This window comes from Babylonia areolata, chromosome 29 (genome assembly GCF_041734735.1).
Source record: "Babylonia areolata isolate BAREFJ2019XMU chromosome 29, ASM4173473v1, whole genome shotgun sequence".
Classification (NCBI taxonomy): Eukaryota; Metazoa; Mollusca; class Gastropoda; order Neogastropoda; family Buccinidae; genus Babylonia; species Babylonia areolata.
The window spans coordinates 25901391-25917154 of NC_134904.1; the positions used below are offsets into that span (position 1 = coordinate 25901391).

General features: G+C 40.9%; 1 protein-coding gene across 1 annotated transcript in view; it reads left to right on the forward strand.

Moving 5' to 3' along the window:
- The window catches only part of LOC143274625 (PR domain zinc finger protein 14-like), a 145817-nt gene that overhangs the window by 16584 nt on the left and 113469 nt on the right, over nt 1-15764 (forward strand). The window lies entirely within an intron of this gene.

Sequence of the window (15764 nt, forward strand, 5' to 3'; positions counted from 1 at the left end):
CCTTACATACCCGCACGCCAACTGCGCTCTTCTTCCGACACCCGCTTGCTTTGGACCCCATTGTTGGAACCAAAACATATCGCCAACGCAGTTTTTCATACCAAGCCCCCATTCTTTGGAATCAACTTTCTCAGCTTCTCTGTCACCCATCTTTCACTCTGTCTTTCAAATCTAGCCTGAAGACCCACCTTCTGAATAATTCTCAACAGTTCATCAGTTTCCAGTGTGAACTAAAATGGCGTTTAGTGAGTGAGTGAGTGTGAGAGTTTCAGAATTTGTAGGCTGTATTTTTGATTGTGTACTGTTTATGATTGTGTGCTATGACTTGAGTATGTGCGTCGGCGCGTTCTTGTGTGTCAGTGTTGTGTACACGTGTGTTTGGGGGGGGGGGGGGGGGGGGTGTCGGGGTGGTGGATGAATAATTTGATCGTTTGGTATCTTGTATTCAGTTTTTCCTTTTTGATATTTTCGTGTGTGTTCTATTTACAAATGCCTGAGGCTTATTTTCAAGATTAGGCGTAAATGCTCATAATGATATTATTATCAGTATTAGTATTATTATCATCATCAATATTAACATGATAATATGATAATAATAATAGTTTCCCTCTTTACCAGTCCTCACCCACTTCTCTCTATCCCTGTCTCATTCTCTGTCTCTTCTATTTCTTCTTTCTTTCCTCCAGCCCATTTCTCTTTTCCCTTTCTCTGTCTCTCTTCATCCTTCCAAAACAAAATATTGTCATGATAAAGTTCAAGTGTCTAAGTTCATGCATAGGTACAAAATGTCCTGTGCATGCAAAACCTATCTAACATGCACTAACATGAAAATTCCACTCTTGCCATCTGCACGCTATCAACCTATACTTAAGGTCACACAAAAATAATTTAACATCTTCCACACCTTGATTTTCCCATACAAAATCAAATCCAGAGTGATACAACTTACAACGAACTTTTGAAACCCAATTTCTTTTACCTTTTGCATCCAAGTAAGTTAACACTTTATAAGCTTCTCGTGGTAACCTGCTCGTATTCATTCTTATTAATTCAACCCAGTAACGAATACAAATTAATTCAGAATAAATGTAAATTGGGTGTCTATTAGTTTCTCCGTAAACGAGGTCATTTGGTGTTTTCAACTCACCCCTAACACTTTTTTGAATTGAAGCAAATGAACTTTCTCACAGTGACATGCAGCATCATCAATGCCCCATAGTTCAGCCCCATACTGTGCAATAGGCTGAACCTGAGAATCAGTTTTAGAAATAAATACAAACTTTATTAATCAAAGTAGGCAGTTTTCGCATTATGCACAACTCAGCATTCTTTGCTTTGCCTGTCAGGTCAACACATGCTGAGGTTATTAAACTAATTTGGTTGGAAACAAAATACCTAAATATTTATATGCATTTACCACTGGCATGTCTACATTGTTGTAAGCCCACTTTTCTCTTGCAGATAAAAATCCACCCTTTCTGAAGACAATGATATTACTTTTGTCAAAATTTACCTTCAAGTCAAGAGAAAAAGCGGCCCGCTGTAAACTATTTGACTGTGCCGTCCAACGACTGTTTCAGTTTACAGCGCTACGTCATCAGTTAGTAACAAAATAAAAAGCTCAGAGTAATCGCTTGTAAACAGAGCGCCATGTTTTCCATTTTGAATAACTGCAATAGCAAGTTCATTTACAAAAGGTGAAATTTCGTGCACCTAATTGAGTCAGTGAATCTGGCTCCACTTCTTAACTTTAACATTATTATTGTACATGCTCTTTGTACAGTGGTAAAGCTTAACATTTTTCAAAAGGATAGACCAGAGAGTTCGTCTATTTATAGATCGAATGCTTTCTCAAAATCTATAAATGCAACATATAATTTTCCGTCCAAAGAAAACTTTGTTTGTATCAAAGCTAGCAAGGTAAACGTGGTCAATTGTTAAGCAGATTCTTTTCAATCCAGCTCGATGTTCGCCATATTATTATCTGAAATTTGAAAAAAAAAAAAAAAAAAAAAAAAAAAGCTTCAGAAGGAATTTGTCAATATACAAGGGAATGCATTTCAAATCTGTTGCAACTTCATAAAGTTCTTCAATGACTGTGCTTCTTTGTGTATTGTACCCATTCATGAGGGGCAATGGCATTTACATGAATAAAACTTTCGCATCCGCATACGCATCTTTCTTCTTCAAAACCACCTTACTTTATTGACCTCTCTTTCTGCTGCTGATTTTGACTGTCACATACAAGCATGAACGTGCGCGAGCACACACACACACACACACACACACACACACACACATGCACGCACGCACGCACGCACGCACGCACGCACGCACGCACGCGCGCACACACACACACACACACACACACACACACACACACATGATGGGTGGATGGGGGGAGAGGATGAAGAAAAGGGGCCCGAGTATCCTCATGTCCTTAAAAAAGGGAAAACGAACGAAAATGCCTAGTACCTCGACCATTACATTGTTTTTTCCCTCGCAACCGTCCACATGTCTTGATGTCGCTTTTGTCCTCCAGACGACAACCTTCTTGTAAAATAGTGCATGTCTGGATAAATAAATTCCGCTGGAAAAAAAACACACCCAAAAAACCGTTCATCGTGCATCCGGAACTAGTCATTAAAAAAAAAGCTCTCATGTAACACAACCTTGCAGTGCATTGTGTTGTGTTGCATGGTATCATTTTCACACACAGCACATTTCTCATCGTGGACTTCGGGCTGCTCTCCCCGTGGAGAGTACATGTACACGGACCTTCGGTTTGTTGTCTCATAATGCGTCTGGATTATGTATATAGAAATAATCGCGTATGTATGGATGACACACAGTTTAACCAAAACCTTCGAGTAAAATTGCCTGAATGGATCTTCCTCTTATTCTTCTCCTCAACTCAAAGTCATTATGGCGCCACGCAGAAGGACTGTTCACCGGATTCCTCCAGAACTGTTGGTTGTTTGTCAAAGCTTGGGTCTCTGCAAATGGTTTTCCTGTCCAATCTGTAGTGTTCAGTCCATCTTTTTGCTGGCTTCCCCTCCGTTTCTCTTCATCAGCAGTTCATTGGAGGATGGTTATAGCAAAGCCATTAGATCTTGTTATGTGGCCATAACAACGAAGCTTTCTTTTCTTAACTGATGTCAACAGATCTTTATAAGATCCAATGTGAAGCGTAATGGTTTGGCGCACTTGTTCATTGGTGATGTGATCAATGTATCTCATATTCATCATCTTACGATATCACCATTTCCATTACTTGAATTCTTTCTAAATCAGCCATGAGGTTTCATGTTTCGCATGAATATAGGAAGATGAAATATGCCAGTGCACACAGGAATATGATCATGTATTTCAGTATTTCAAGAAACCGTTCGGTATAGGTTTCAGTCTGGACAGTGCTGGTGTTGTCTTTGCTACCCTTGAGAGGATTTCTGGTTTGGATCCTTCATTGCTGATGATGGATCCGAGGTAGGTGATCATTTAAACAGTCCCTAGTTTTTGTCCCTGGACAGTTATCTCAGAAGTGTATTTGTATTTGTATTCCTTTTTACCACAACAGATTTCTCTGTGTGAAATTCGGGCTGCTCTCCCCATGGAGAGCGCGTCGCTATGCTACAGCGCCACCCATTTTTATTTATTTTTTTCCTGCGTGCAGTTTTATTTGTTTTTCCTATCGAAGTGGATTTTTCGACAGAATTTTGCCAGGAACAACCCTTTTGTTGCCGTGGGTTCTTTTACGTGCGCTAAATGCATGCTGCACACGGGAACTCGGTTTATCGTCTCATCCGAATGACTAGCGTCCAGACCACCACTCAAGGTCTAATGGACGGGGAGAAAATATCGGTGGCTGAGCCGTGATTCGAACCAGCGCGCTCAGATTCTCTCGTTTCCTAGGCGGACGCGTTACCTCTAGGCCATCACTCCACATGTGATGAAGTGATGGTGGTGTTATGGCTAGCCATCAACTTGATGTTTTCGGCCCTGATTTCCATGCTATATCTTGTTGATGTTTCATCCAGTTTTATCAAGCTGAACGAGTTCTTGCTCACTACCTGCCAAGCCGTCGATGTCGTCTGCGAAACGAAGGTTTGAAATGGTTCATTCTCCAAAGGCTAACTGTGCTGACATGATCCTCAAGCCCGTGAGTCATGATGTGTTACAGGAGACAGAAGAAAGATCTTGCAGACTCCAACTGAAGTATAGAACCGTTCTCCAAAAGCACCCTATATCAGCACCGTACTGGTCGCTTGGGAGTTAAGTTAAAACTGCTGGATGGTGTTGATAAGCTTTTGCCCGATGTTCTTTTTTCCATTGTTTCTCATAATGCTTCCTGCCAGATTCTGTCAGACGCCTTCTTGAAGACAATGAAGACCATGCATTCCCTCTGGTGTTGGAGGTGTTTTTTGCAAAGGGTATGCAGGTTATGGATCTCATCGATGGAACTTCTGCCTTTGCGGAATCCAGCCTGTTCTTTAGCAGTGATTGCATCTGCTTGCAGCTGTAATTTGTTCAAAATGATTTTGAGCATTTCTTCATGGCTGATCAAATTGATGTTGCTGTAGTTCTAGCAGTGTTGGGGATTTCCTTTCTTGGAAAGGGTGATGATAAGTGATTGGGTCCATGGCGTGGGCCATTCGTCTGTGTACCAGATTTTGGTGCAGATGGCAGTTAGCATGTCAATTACTGCCTCTCCACCATATTTCAAACGTTCTTCAGGGTTGCTGTCGATGCCTGCAGCCTTGCCAAATTTTAGCGACTTCACTACTGTTATAACATCCTCCCATTCATCCTCGTTTGATGAATCTTGCACTGTCAGTACCCTTGGATCTCCTTTGCTCTGTTTGTTGTAAAGGACAGGGCAGTACTCAGTCCACATGTGTGAGACGGTGTTGTCATTTTTTATCCTAGATGGTGATTGTTGCTGTTTGGTCAGGTCTTTTACAATCTTGAAGCCTTTTAGGATTGTTGCTATCATGTATTTTTCAATGTCTTCACACTACTATTGAATCCGATTTTCTTTGGAATTTTGATTTCTTGACCAATGTTTCTTTTTACAGTAATGTGTTTCTTTTTTGGTTCATGAAGTGTCGCACATCTGTAGGATACCAGGCACTACTAGGATCCATGGCTTAAAATTTCCATTGGCTTTCCCCAAGGACCTCTGTTGCAGCTTCTGTCATCACTTGGTTGGAATCGTTTATGAGGATTTGAAGATCTTCTCCAAGTAGAAGTAGTGGGGCGACGTTTCCTCCTATGACTGCCTTAAATTGTTCAGCGATGTCAGGATCTTTCAGTTTCTCAATGTTGAATTTGAATCGGCTGTTTTCACTCTCTTGCTGATCCTCAACCGTACTTGAAAGTTGATCATGACAAGGTCATAGTCACTGCCAAGATGAGCTCTTGGGAACGACCTTGTTTTCTTGCTATTGATGTAACACCTGTTCTGGTTCTTCACGAGAATCCAGTCTGTTTGGCGGTGATACTGACCGTTTGTGCAGTGCCATGTCCATCGTCTTGGTGCTGTATGCTCACTATGATTGATAGCAAGAGCCAAGTATTTGTCAGTGGCTAATTCTAGTGGGTGTAGTCCCTTATCATTGGTAATCTCAATAGAAAATGGGCCGCAGAAATTCTTCCAGTCTTCTTGGGCATTTATACCAACACTGACATTTCAGTCACCCTGTCTTTCTTGCAGACCTTGTTGATGACGTTTGAAGCTGGGTGTAGAATTCTTCAGTATAATCATTGTCATAGTCTGGTGTGAAAGCATATATTACACGACCGTGATGTTAGATGGTTTTGCTCGTTAGCGAATGGTCTTGATCCTGCTGGAAACCGGGTACTATCCACGTATTGTGTTCTTTATGTTCTTGTTGACCCAAACCCCACACCTTGTACATGTTTGTTGTCTTCTCCACAACAGTATAAGACATACCCTTCTTCTGCCTTTACTTCTTTGTTGTTTTTTCATCTACCTTCACAAAGCCGAAGATATGCCAGGTGTATATATCCATCTCATGTGTCACATCTTTTTGTCTTCTAAGCTGTCTGAGTGTTCTTGCATTCCAGGTAGCGAATGTAATTGCGTTTCTTCCACGGACAGTCTGTGGTTCTGCCGTAGTAGCAAACTTTTTGCGTTTCTTCCACGGACAGTCTGTGGTTCTGCCCTAGTAGCACACTTTTTGCGTTTCTTCCACGGACAGTCTGTGGTTCTGCCGTAGTAGCACACTTTTTGCGTTTCTTCCACGGACAGTCTGTGGTTCTGCCCTAGTAGCACACTTTTTGCGTTTCTTCCACGGACAGTCTGTGGTTCTGCCCTAGTAGCACACTTTTTGCGTTTCTTCCACGGACAGTCTGTGGTTCTGCCGTAGTAGCACACTTTTTGCGTTTCTTCCACGGACAGTCTGTGGTTCTGCCCTAGTAGCACACTTTTTGCGTTTCTTCCACGGACAGTCTGTGGTTCTGCCCTAGTAGCACACTTTTTGCGTTTCTTCCACGGACAGTCTGTGGTTCTGCCGTAGTAGCACACTTTTTGCGTTTCTTCCACGGACAGTCTGTGGTTCTGCCCTAGTAGCACACTTTTTGCGTTTCTTCCACGGACAGTCTGTGGTTCTGCCCTAGTAGCACACTTTTTTGCGTCCACCCGAGTGGAAGTCGATGGATGGCGCGGTCGTTGTTAAACCGGACTGTAACCGATCCGGTATGGTGTATGTAATCTTTTCTTTCAAGATGCGGCCTGTCTTTGGAAGATTAAAAATTGGCGGAACCCATTCCTCTTGAGATAAAATGTTTGACTCACTTGTGTAAACAAAGTGAGTCTATATTACAACCCGGTTTTCGGTTGTCTGTGTGTCAAACAAACAAACGATTTATTCAATTTTAGACCATCGCCCCATTTGAAGGGGGTTAAACAAAAGTAAACAAGAAATCATAGCTAAGTGTAATACATATTGTCAACACACAAACAATATACGAATACAGAAATAGTGCGAGCGCATGTAAATATGAAGACACCAAGAGCAGAGAAAAGAGAAAAAAAAATCGTCATTGTGTTATTCTCTAACATCGTACGTTTCAACTGAATTTGGACGCCTCTTCAGAGATAACTTAGTTATTTCATTTTCATTTTTGAAGATAACAGCATTTGTAACGAGACCATGTTTTGCCTACCATGATAAATGTGTGTTATGGTTTTCGTTCTTGAATCATGAAGATAGTGACAACGTAATATAAAGTGTACTTCATCCTTGGTTTCTTCTTTACACAATGGACAGAGTTCATCTTTCTCGTAGCTGCATCGGGAACTGTGCACAGCAATTTCAGACATCCCGAATTTAAATTTCATCAGTGCATTTCAGTCAGTTCAATCAGTCTCACATATCTATTCATATTCACCAAGATGTTAGGTTCGACAGTGGAAAGTGTCTTAAATTTTCCATAGAAACTAAACCTATCACTTGTATTTATATGTTCTTTCCACTGCTGCCATCTGACATCAATGAGCCTTTGCCTGGATGTCCTAATGGAAGTTTGCATGCATCCTACTCCCAAACACACACACACACACACACACACACACACACACACACACACACACACACACACACACACACACACACACACACAAATATTTGTATAAAGTAATATGAACTTTTGCTATCCAGTTGGTTTTTCCTTTTTCATGCAGTAACGATAGTAGTTGTCTCTGTGTGAGATATATATATATATATATATATATATAGAGAGAGAGAGAGAGAGAGAGAGAGAGGAGTCCGTGGTAAACTTTAACAAATTAATTTTATCTGGAAATACTTTTTGTCTGACAATACCAAATTACGATTAAACATAGTGGGGAAACAGCTTCACAGTCATACCAATAACAGGTTGTAAGTCTTCTGAATTAAGCCCGTTTATTCGGATCATTAACGGTTTATTTCACTGACGCTCGATCCCGATCTAAAGATTCCATGATCCCAGTTTCCAGAACAGAGGCTCTGTTTGGGAAAACGGCACGACATTGTTTTCTTGTTCGCAATTACAAAAAAAAAAAAAAAAAAAAAAAAAAAATTCTGGACAGAACACATACAGTGAACTACGCCATCGACGTGTTTACTGCATATGAATATTCTAAAGTGGATACTGAATTAACCGGAATGAACATAACAGGAAAATTGAATTGAACGTTTCTTTTAGTTTCGGTCAGCCTGTTGTAGACTGGTGTGTGCAGATATGTACATGCTGTGGTGTGCATGAGGTGATGTCAACGTCTCCTTTAAAAAAACAAAGACGGGAAAGCAGAATAAGAATTGAAATAGCCGTGTTGTCGCGACACATTTTCCACGGGAAAAGCTGCCTAATTTTTACTCAGAAAAATTGTACTGGCTAAGTGGAATACAATACAATACAATACAACACAACACTATACAATACGCGTGTAATCTGCCATTCTCTCTCGACTTGCTATTGTTTTTGTTTTGATTGTTTTTGCATCCATATTTTTGATGACCGGATGTCTTGCTGTTATCTCAGACGACAGGTTGAAAGGGAGGAAAAGAGCAAGCAATTGACGCTTTTTGTGCATGCTTCATAATAATGCAACCCGAAAGAAGAGGAAAGCGTGACTGATGTCACGTGATAAACGAGGAAGAATGTGAGAAGAACATAGAAGAAGTTGAAGCAGAAAATGTATGATTATGATGGTATATACTAAGAAGAGCATGACAAAGACGAGACAATGAAGAAGAAGGAGGAAGAGAAGGAGGTGGATGAAGAGGAAAGTCAACTGAGTGGAAAATATCAGAGTATTATTGTTGTCACCAGCAGGTCCGTTGAATATGATATCAGCACGACCTTCTCCCCACCCCCTCCCTTACCACACGCGCGCGCACGCAAAAAACAACAAACAGTGAAACATCTTACAAAGCAAGGAAGGAATAAAGAAAAAGAAAGAAAGGAAAGAATGAAAAAAGAAAGGAAGGAAGATTTACTTCCTTGAAGTCACTCATGCTGGGGGAATACAAAGAAACCAGCCAACTGTGTTGAGGAAACAAACACATGCAGCAAAGAACCAAGCTAGCAAGCAAGGGGAAAAGGATAAGAAAAAAACAAACAAACAATAAACAAAACAAACAAAAAAACAACAACAAAAAACCAACAGCAACAACAACTACACTTCCACCTTTCCGACAAAAACAGACAGACTACGGCTACGAAGAACAAGAACACTCAAAGCGAAATGATACACACGCGCGCGTGCACACACACACACACACCCACACACCCACCCACAAGGCACACACACTCAAATACAAACACACAAGCGCGCGCGCAAACACGCATGCACGCATACACAGGCGCACACACACACACACACACACACACACACACACACACACACACGTACAAGCGCGCGCGCACACACACACACACACACACACACACACACACACACACACACGCACACACACACACACACACGAGCACGCACACACACACACATACGCGCGCGCGCGCACGCATACACACACACAGAATGAAACACGGGCAGAAAGAAACAGGCAGAGGGAAGAAAGCTAAACCCGTCTCCATACATTTCCATGTGAAATATTACCATGTAGAAATTTGCCTTTATTTTCTACTATTTTTTTTTTTTTTAAGTTGGAATGTCACAGAGACATAAACAAGGTCCTTTTATTTGCATCATAAACAAGCACAACCTCAAGTTGTTGTTTTTTTCTCCATCGCTTCCCCACTAACCTCCCCCTCACCCCTCCTCTAACCTCTGCCGCCTTTCTCTCTTCCCTGTCTTCCCCTCTTCCTTGCCCACTCACCTTCTTCTGTTTTCTGGCTCGATACGCTAAATGCTTATGTCAGTATTAAAGACAAACGACCCGTGCCCTCTTTTGTCCCAGCTCATAGGAATGTTTCAGTTTATAGCAGTCATGCTTCCTTGAGACCACTTTCATCCCCCAATGCTCCCCATCCCCCGTACTCCCCACTCCCCTCTGCCCCGCTCACTCACAAAAAAGAATGAGGAAAAGTGAAGTAGGGGGACGGGTATGGATGGGGTGACGGGAGAGACGGAATGAGGGAGAGGAGGGAACGTTGCTATTGCATTGTTTGAAAAATCAGAGCAAAAAAAAAAAAAAAAAAGAAGAACCAAACAAATACAATTTAAAAAGACTGACAGGTCAAGCCATAGAAAGAAAGGAAATAAAAGAGAAAACAACAGCAACAATAAACAAACACTACAAACATAGCAGTAGAAATAATGATAATGATGATTATCATAATAATGATAATAACGACGACGAGGACAGTAAAACATTTAAGTACACTAATAAGCTTGTGCTTTTGTTTCTTTTTTATACTCTACATTTGTAAAAATAACGACAACAGGGCTAGTAGCATGAGCAGCAGTAATTATAATAGTAGTAGAAATAGTAGTGGTGGTGGTTGTAATTTTAGGAACAGTAACAGTGGTGTTAGGAGCAGCAGCAACAGTAGTTGTGTAGTAGCTCTGATAAATGTCGTTGCTTAAGTTTCCTTAAAAAACACTTTTCATCAAGAAAAAACAGACAACAAACACCACCACTCGCACAACACAGACGCACGCATTCTCTCTCTAGCAAATCATTGGATGATCGAGTTCAGCTGGCTGTTGGCATTGTCAGTGGCGATGGAACTGTATCATTCACACTGAACCCTCTTTTCCCATCACAGTCCCTTGTGTGATATCTTTAATGTCTCTCTCTCTCTCTCTTCGTGCTGGTTCGCCAGCCTCGCTCTGAGAGCAAGAGGATTGATTTTTTCCGAGAGTGCTGCTGTTGAATCAACCTGCCTCACCGCTTGTATGAGCGAGCCGGTATTATGTTGTTGTGCCAGTCTCTCGCACGCAAGCACGTATCCATGCACACAGACACACACACACACACACACACACACACACACACATCGTTCAAGCATTTAGAACGACTACCTTTTATCTGGTCATTTTATTTGTTGCACCATGTGAAAGAGCGATGGATTTTTATCTGGTGGAAAGAACTTGTATAAGGTAATAATTTCATTTGACTGGACGTGAATTTGAATGAAGAAATGTGCCATTTCAGTCAATTAAAAATACTTATATATTTAGTTCTGCAGTAGATGGTTTATGATGCATGAATGTACACACACACACACACACACACACACACACACACACACACACACACACACACACACACACACACACACACACACATATATATTGTATTATTTTTCTTTGACGTTCCTGAGACTGACCAAGCTGCCGGGTAGCAGCGAAAATTCAGATTAAAAAAAAAAAAAATTATTGCTTAACAAAGTAGGTGTTGGTTTTCAACTTTGCTTTATTTATCTTAAATATACTTTTTGTGAGGTTATGGTGCCAGCTATCAAACCGGCAGGACGTCTACTTATACTGATTTTCTTCCTTTTTGGAATTAACATGCAAGCCGGTCTTCTACAGCAACACCACCAAGACATCATGCTATCACACTACCGGCAACTGAGAAGAATTTATGTCAGTATGTGCAAATTACAGCATAAAAAGGAATTCCTAGATTCCCAAGGTAGTCTGTGACCAAGCCGCCGGGTAAGCAAAAATTGATATTTTTTAAAATTATTATTTTTTCATTGTTTAACAAAATAAGTGTTGGTTTTCAACTTTATTTTTGTGTGTGTGTGCGCGCGCGCGCGTGTATGTGTGTGTGTGTGTGTGTATACACGCACGCACGCACGTACGCACATACACACACACACACACACACTCGCACGCACGCACGCACGCACGCACGCACGCACGCACACACACACACACAATTTTTTTTTATCGCATGTCTGTGGTTAAACCCGTTTCCATCTTGTTTGAAGCTGATTTGATAGAATGTGGTGAGGGGTACTGGTTGTTTTGCTTATACACTAACACTGAACACTGAAATGTTTAATGTCATTCGCTGTCAAGCTCTAGTGACATAGTAGACCTGCACTGGTCAGAACAAAATGGTGCCAAACAGATGCAATGGAACGGAAAAGAAAAAACAGGATCGAAACAACATAAACTGATAAGAGATTTGCGAGACTTTGGCACTTTGTCGTTAGCTTAAAGTACATGTGATAGGGGGTAATGTGCCTTTTTTTTTCAGTTGTTCGTCTCCAAGGTTTGGACAGTACACTGAAAACAATGTACATATAAATCATACGATAAATATTGACGCATTTAACATCGACACACATCATATCAATACAAACACACACTAAAGTACATATAAATCATGAAATGATTATTTATGCCTGAACATCAAAACCCACAAGCGCTTTCATACAAGCCATTCTCATGCATGCGTAACTCGGGCTCAGAGGGATAAAAAGTCAAACTGATTGAATATCCATATCATACAAAGCTGGAAAAACTGTATACCGGAAAGTGGGAAGTTAGGGGACCGGAGAGCTATTTTGGAAAGTGGCAGGCATCAAGGCCAGACTTGAAAGAGTTGAATGCAGGTCTACATTCGAATAAGTCGAAAAAGGGAGCTAATTTTATGTATGAAGGCCAGACATGAAAAAAGAGCGGCAGCCGACTGTGGAGAATTTAAATTTGGGAATGTTGAAACAGAGTGGATTTGATGATAATAGCAAAGAGTGCTGGCCTTATACTTTATTCTGTGTGAGACAGTGAACCAGTGGAGAGACTGCAAGAGAGAAATGGTGCGGTAAGACTTTTTTTGTATGTTTGTTGTTGTTGTTGTTTTTGTTTTGTTTTGTTTTGTTCGTTTTGAGGACGAGCGGGGCGGATGTCTTGCATGCGCTGATGGGATGAAGCAGGCAAACCAGAAAATAGAGAGTAACAGTAGTCGAGGCGAGACAGAATGAGAAAAACGAGTTTAGATGTCGCGTGGATGGACATGTATTTCCGAGCGGAACTAATGAGTCGTAATTGACAGTTTCAGCACTGACATGACTTATAAAGTTTTGCATGGACAATGTGTTCTCAAGTAAAACACAAAGGTTCTTGAGCTGCCAAGTTTGATTGAGTCAATTGTGATAGAAGAGAGTTAGTATTTTGTATGAGCATTTAGCATTGATTCAGGTTTGTCAGCATGCAATTGTTGTTTTTTGTTTATTCTGAGACATCTATTTCTGAAAAGTCCTGTCGGATGTTTCTAGCAAAAGAGAAAGAGATGGAGAGAGTACATTGTTTTGAAGGTGTTGCTTTTCTGAAGATGAGTATCGTTTACGTAAGAATAACTGACATCGTGGTGGTTGATAATTTCAGGGGTAGTATACAGTGTAAAATAGTTCCTTATACAGCTCCGTGTTCGACTTTAACAGACTGGTAATTGTTAAACGGTGTAACAAATTGGAGCAACGATTTGAATCATCTGAGAGCGGTGTCGCAGATACCAATGGTATGATGAAAACGGAAAAGAAGGGCCGAATTGTCTACTGTCTCAAAGGCGGCTGATAATGCGAAAAGAGTGAGAATGGAGATTTTTTTTTCCTGAGTTGGACGCTAACAGCAGATTATTCAGGACGTGGAGAGTGACGTCGGTGCTGTGGTCAGCACGACAGGCAGCCTGAAAAGGGTAAAACTTTTATTAAGAAAGGAAAGTGAGAAACTTGTCGATATTTTTTTTCCAAATCGCTTGGATCAAGGTTAGGTTCATTCAGGAGAGGGCGGATGATTGCAGTCCTATTGGAAGACGGATTAAAAAGTTTTAGTCAGGAGCACAACAGACAGACAGACACACAGACACAGACACACACACACACACACACACACACACACGTGCGTGCGTGCGCGCACACACACACGCACACACACGCACACACAAACACACACACACACACACACACACATACAGAAGAAAATATTATGTGAAGCTGTTGAAGATGAATTCCATTTCCTACATACGTGTATTTTGCATTTTTTGTATTTTGTATTTCTTTTTATAACAACGGATTTCTCTGTGTGAAATTCGGGCTGCTCTCCTCGGGGAGAGCGCGTCGCTACACTACAGCGCCACCCATTTTTGACTCACTTGTGTAAACAAAGTGAGTCTATGTTTTAACCCGGTGTTCGGTTGTCTGTGTGTGTGTGTGTGTGTCTGTGTGTCTGTGTGTCCGTGGTAAACTTTAACATTGACATTTTCTCTGCAACTACTTTGTCAGTTGGCACCAAATTTGGCATAAAAATAGGAAAAATTCAGTTCTTTCCAGTCATCTTGTTTAAAACAATAGTGCGCTTCTGGGATGGGCACAAAAAAATAAAGAATGAAGCCTAATTATATGCAAACTGCATTTACTGTTATATTTATATTTTTTGTATTCTCTAAACTTGGCACTTTGATCTGATATTCTGACCCAACAGCTAGAGCAGTCATTATTATCATTTTTGGCTCAAACAGGAACTTTTTTTGCTAAGCATGGAAGCTTTATTTATTTTGCAAACGTTTTGGTTCAGATAGAAAAAAAAGGGAAATTACTATGTAATGCTAGTGGAGTTAATTTGCTTTAAACTGATCTTTCTCATCTTAAACATTACATTTTGAAACAAGAGAGGCAAGGCCTTCAAGACTCACTTGTGATGCACTTTTTTTTTTAAATGCAAGCTTTTTATGTATTGAGTATAATTTCAAAATGTAATGTTTAAGATGAGAAAGATCAGTTTAAAGCAAACTAAGTTCCCAGCAGAGTAATTTCCCTTGTTTTACTGCCGACACCAAAACGTTTGCAATAAATAAAACTTCCACGCTTAGCAAAAGAAGTTCCTGTTCGAACAAAAAATGACAATAATGACAGATCTTTTGTTGGGTCGAATATCAGATCAAAGTGCCAAGTTTAGAGAATACAAAAAATATAAATATAACAGTAAATGCATTATACTCAATACATAAAAAGCTTGGATTTTTTTAAAAAGTGTATCACAAGTGAGTCGTGAAGGCCTTGCCTTTCTTGTGTTGTATTTTTTCTTGCGTGCAGTTTTATTTGTTTGTCCTATCGAAGTGGATTTTACTACAGAATTTTGCCAGGTACAATCCTTTTGTTGACGTGGGTTCTTTTAAGTGCGCTGAGCGCATGCTGCACACGGGATCTCGGTTTATCGTCTCATCCGAATGACTAGCGTCCAGACCACCACTCAAGGTCTAGTGGAGGGGGAGAAAATATCGGCGGCTGAGCCGTGATTCGAACCAGCGCGCTCAGATTCTTTCGCTTTCTAGGCGGACGTGTTTCATAACTTGTTTTTGCAGCAGTCTACTCAACTATCAAATGTGATCAATTGAAAGATACGGGACAATAACCTGATACCAACTGACTTATTCGATTGCCATGACTGTGAAAAAACACTTGCCAAATATGTATATGTATATATGTACACACACGCACGCACGCACACACACACACACACACAGAGTGAAAAACGGGAGTAAAAACAAAATCACAAAGGCTAGCTTTTCGAAAACAATTAAACAGAAACATGAAGACATGTGCGCGCGCTCGAGGAAATAGCTGTGCCGCTGTGACAAGTTCCTTTTCCCATTCCAACATTGTTGCTGCTCCCCTTGATGATTGTCTGTCGAGCGATCTGAAGAGAAAAAGTCACGAGTCAGCTGACAGGTACGATTTGTCCCGTTGACCTTCATTAATTATGTGCCCGACTGAACGAAACCCGGTGGTGTATATCTGTTCAGCGGCCTGTGTGTTTGTGTGTGTCTGTCTCTGTC